At 50.3% G+C, this 5,086-nt stretch overlaps 1 long non-coding RNA gene across 1 annotated transcript; it reads right to left on the bottom strand.

The window, feature by feature from the left end:
* Positions 1–797: 797 nt before the first annotated feature.
* Positions 798–2,775, bottom strand: LOC138581899 (uncharacterized). The gene is made up of 4 exons (XR_011304854.1): positions 2,530–2,775; positions 1,884–2,024; positions 1,619–1,712; positions 798–1,352 (listed from the first exon to the last, which is right to left on the bottom strand). It is a non-coding gene; the product is annotated as an uncharacterized lncRNA (long non-coding RNA).
* Positions 2,776–5,086: the final 2,311 nt, after the last annotated feature.

The raw sequence follows: 5,086 nt of genomic DNA, 5'->3' as shown, positions 1-5,086 counted from the left end.
ATGGCGTAAAGTGCGCCACATTAGGACCCATCGCGCACGAGCATTACGCCATGGCGGTAATGTAAACAGCGCCATGGCGGTAATGCCCCCAAAACGGCACCTACCGGCATCGTATGCGGCGCAAGGTGCACCACCGCCACCGCCGTACATAGCGGTGACCGTAGTTAGCGGTCACCGCAATTAGCGGTGACCGTAGATAAGCGGAACCGGAAGTAGCGTCACCGCGGCGGAACGGGAAAGAGCACGGCGGCCATCTTTAAAAACACAATCCATTGCCATCCTCCGAAACCACTGGACATCCGAGCCTGAGACCCCGCCAATACCGTCTTCAACCTTCTACCTGCAGGAAGATGCCTAAAGTTTTGAAAAAAGCCTGTGACCGCCAGCGGCAAGACCGCTTCTCCAGAGAGGAGCTTACCATTCTAGCGGAGACCCTCCAGGAGAACGCTGCAGTGGTATTCTCCAACCAACTGACAAGACCGGCCATATCCAAGAAGAAGGCCATATGGGCACTGGTAGCTCAGCGGGTCAGTGCCGTGGGAACAACACCCCGCAATGTCAAACAGTGCCGCAAGCGGTGGGACGATCTCCGGCTCAGAGTCAGGAGCATACTATCAGCCAACATGAACCTGGCAATGGCAACTGGGGGAGGATCGGAGTCCCCTATAAAATTGCAGTGAACAGAGAGTGTGTCAGCGGAAACAAAATTCAAGTTAAAGTGGTGACCGGCAATGGGTTGGGGAGAGAGGGGGCCCCCGAAATTCGGAATCACAGATCAGACCATATAAACCAAACAATAATTGAAAAACATGAATATTTTATTTAAATTCCATTTGTTAAAACATACATATTAAATTTTAAATTTTGTTACGAGCTCATCTCTAAATAGCAGCAGATTGTTGTAGAATAAAGTGCATAGTGAAACAAAGTGCCAATATAAAACCAGACTGAAAATTCAGTCAGTATTAACTTCATGTTGCCAAGCTGTCTGAACCTCAAGTCGGCTGAAGGGGGTCACCCGGCTGGTGGTCAGAGGCTATGGCCGCATTTAACAATATAGAGAAAACCCCAAAAATATGTGGACAAGGCAATGGTAGTTCCTAATTAGAAAAAGGGGTGCCATACGTCGACTACTGTACTGTCATGACCTACTATATACACTAGGTCTGACATATACACAGGAAGTAGTTTCGATGGTGCGGAGCATCTAGGCTGTTTCACGGTTGATGCCCATCTTCTTCAGGACGGCGCACTCCCGTTGGAATATTTGCCACTTGAAGGTTTTAATGTAGCAATAAGGCAATAATACACACAGGAATACAGAATTATGCAAAATGAATCCATAATTTTACCTAAAAGAACCAAATAAAAAAGAGGGAAAAACAAATAAAAGAACAGTAAATACATAAACAAAACAACACCAAGGATACATTGTGTATCGACCTGCAAAACTAAATCAAATCAAGAAAACAGAGAGCATAATGATTAAAACATACTGATCTGTGATTGACGAACAGGATTACCCCCTCCCCGCCCCCATAGAACACTGTCCGGAAAAACACCTCCTTACTAAATAATGAGAGATAACATGGTTAAATAATTAAATTATCAAATTTACCAATATCTCAATTTTGAAACTGGCCACTTGTTCCCGAATGTACATCCTGGGAAATGTGTATGGACCTGTAGGGCAAGTTCTCAGTCAAGTAGAACTGCAGAAAAACAAAAAGGAGAGACAGGAACATATTATAATACAGGAGGGATCATCAGTAGCTGATATCCACTCCAAAAAACCAACAACCAAGGGTGCACGCCATACGGCAGTCCTTCCTAATGTGACAATAGAAAAAAGGGTAAACGCAAAGCCAAACATTAGAGCTCACCTAAATTGGGAACGGATCACAAGCATAGGAGTTCAATCGCACAATTATGTCACGGTCGACCAGTCACAATAAGGCATCTGAAAAGATCTGTCCTACTGGAGTCTAGTGTTGTTCACCGCGTTATGATTCGTGCGCAGATAGCTGTGGTAACATAAATAATTAGATAAATAAATAAAGAGGCTGTGTGAGCAGTCAGAATAGAGGGTTACGAGACAAATAGTCCTCCAACATGGAATACATCGCTCGCCCCATGATGTTAAACAGATTGCTTCAATGCTAAGGACACTAATAAAAGCAGTGCTAAAATTAATAATAAAGACAGTGTAGCCGCTACAGTAGCAGATGCTAAAGAGTTGCGACCAATATAATGCATATTTGGCAGCTAGAGTGAACATGCAGGAAATTAGCATCATTCTCAGCATATAGCCGAGATCGGTGTGTACCCTGCTGATTAATGGCAGACATAGCTGCCAGCAGAACGTCAGTGCTACTAGCTGCTGCAGCCGCACTGGAAGCCCAATATATTAATTGGGCGTCTAAATTAGCACTCCAAAAAGACCCCCCAATTGAGTCCTGGTTCGCAGCAAATGACTGCTCAAGGGCAATTTCTAAATGTTCAAATAGCTGGCCCAGCATCCCAACTCACCGTCAGTCTGTGCGCGAACCATCCCGCCTTCGTTGAATCCTCAATAGCTCTCCCACAGAACATGGATGGAACGGCTTTAAATAGCCAAATGAAGGGAGGGGAGGGGGAGGAGGGGTCACAAGGCACACCAGTGCCAGGCTCAAACAGTTTCCAGCTGGCTTTAATGAGCAAGCCGTGTCTGGTGTTGCAGAGTCTTAAATCACAGCCCAAGTTGCAAAATGAACAAAATGGGCCGAGGCAACTGCGCTGCTCGCTCGAAGCTCACAAACTAGGTTGCAAAAGTTAAATAAAATGAATGAATGCAGCCATGGGAGGAAATCTGTGCCTCCACAATCGGAATGCAGAGCATTGAAGGAGTAGGAGGAATGGAGAGAGGAGCCCCGACATCGGGCGATGCAGGTAGGTGGCTCAAATCAAGGCATGCAAATCTCACCTAAGTCCATTCATGTGAAGTACAATGTTGGCCCATAGTGTGAATGCAACACATCAGCAGGAGACTGCCCACAGATACATCCGATCTGCACCCTGTACACATGCAGCACGCACACCCTAACTGCAGGCACCCACATACCTCCATGCTACTTCCACACAAAAGGGAGACAACTTTTTTCCCCTGCATGAAATGTGCCACATGTACTAACTGATGAGATGCCAGTCGCCACAATGCCCGGCCAATGTCCGCAGACCCATCAATAACACTCTCCCTCCCCTGTCCCACCACAGGCTCAAATTCCGACCTTGAGGAAGAGGACACCACAGCCTCCACACCCACCAAGAGGGCCAGGCCAACTGTGCCAACGCCACAACCCTCCACCTCTGTCGTCCCGAGGAAAACACCACAGCAGGCAAAATCCCTGCAAGGGAAACAGGACAGGGCACAGACAGCCACCCCAGCAGGCAGTACAGCAGCAGCAGCAGCAGCAGACATCACACCAATCATGCCCACAGAAGCCACAGCCTCTGCTGCAAGCAGCACAATTGGGGAGAATGCTGCCATTGCTGCCTCCTCCGATAGCGAAGCAGGGATCTTTGAGGAGAGTGATGTCAGAAGCCCCACAGGCCACCCTCATTCCCCCTACCTGTCCCTAAGCAGCCCGCATGCGGATGCCACACAGGGTCAGCCAGAGGATGACGATTGGCCAGCCACTCCATCCCCGCTGCAGGGGCAGATCAGCCCAATGGGAATACCACTGCCATTAGCCATGGGCCAGAATTCCAACCATTCTCTGGAGGCGATTGCCACCCGGCAGCAGCAACTTTCCTCGCTGCTCGAAGAACATGTTGCTGAATGTGGGGGGTCAAGTGCAGCAATGGAGAAATGTGCTGAGACTGTGAAGGCAGCTATAGAGTCGTCCACAAAGGACATCTGCGCGGAACTAGCTGCTGTGCGGCACGCCATCACTGACCTTGTGCAGACAATACGGGCCATGCGTCCAAATGAGCAGGCAGGATCCTCCTCGGTTGCCAGCTCGACACCGAGCAGCCCCATCCGCCGATCGGGGAGGAACCTCCGCAGCACAGGCAGGGGTGCCCCGGGGGCCAGTGGAGGGGGCTGCCAATAGTGGCCGGACAGTGTAGGAATCCTACTACTGACACTGCTGCACAGACCAACTCACACCTTTGTTGGGATTCCAGGGGGGGGGGGAGGGTGGAGGGGGGAGTGGGTGTGTTGGGGTGTGCAGGGGGGTGGCGGGGTGGTGTGTTGGGGAGTTAAGGGGGGAGTTTGGGGGGGTGTGTGTGCAGGGGGGAGGTGGGAGGTGGGAGGGGGTGTGTTGGGGTGTGCAGGGGGGAGGTGGGAGGTGGGAGGGGGTGTGACACGACAGTTCATAGTTCAAATACACTTTTTCGTTTCAAAAAAGGAAATGTGTGGACATTTTCATTGCGTATGTGTGCTTTATTGGTGTCCAGTCCTCAGTGTGCATGCCCCAGAGTCACACAGTGCCCCAAGTGCAGTCTCCATGCGATGAACACCAGCCGTGTGTGCTAGAAGCAGTGGTTGATGATACTTTGGCGCATGGCACGCCCCTCCTGTGCATCGCCTCCTCCATGTGGTGGCGCCCCTTCTGCACCCTCCTCATCCTCATCCTCATCGTCAGGTGGTTGCAGTTCTGCGTCAGGGGGCAGGGGCACATTCCGTCTGACGCACATATTGTGCAGCATGACACATGCCATGACGATCTTTGCCACCTTCTCATGGCCATACAGGAGTGCCCCACCAGACCTGCTGAGGCTTCGGAATCGTGCCTTCAGGAGGCCGAATGTCTGCTCTATGACCACACGAGTACGTGTATGTGCACGGTTGTAGTCCTCCTCGTGCTGGTTCTGCGGGTTCCGGACTGGCGTGAGGAGCCACCTCTTCAGGGGGTAGGCTGCATCACCTGTATGTAGGCGAGAATGTATGTGTCAGTCATGTTGTCTGATCAGGAACATGATGTCCCACCATGGCTGGCATGGAACTGTTACCTTGGCTCACTTCTACATGCACTAATTGATTCACACTATGCAACCAGTATATGCTCATTGCTGCCATGGCCTGTTTTGCATGCCATCACCCTAT

Source organism: Ambystoma mexicanum, chromosome 3q, assembly GCF_040938575.1.
Source record: "Ambystoma mexicanum isolate Mex_15411 chromosome 3q, UKY_AmexF1_1, whole genome shotgun sequence".
In the NCBI taxonomy this organism is placed as follows: domain Eukaryota; kingdom Metazoa; phylum Chordata; class Amphibia; order Caudata; family Ambystomatidae; genus Ambystoma; species Ambystoma mexicanum.
Note: the sequence above shows the minus strand (reverse complement) of the source record. Positions and strands in the feature narration are given on the sequence as shown.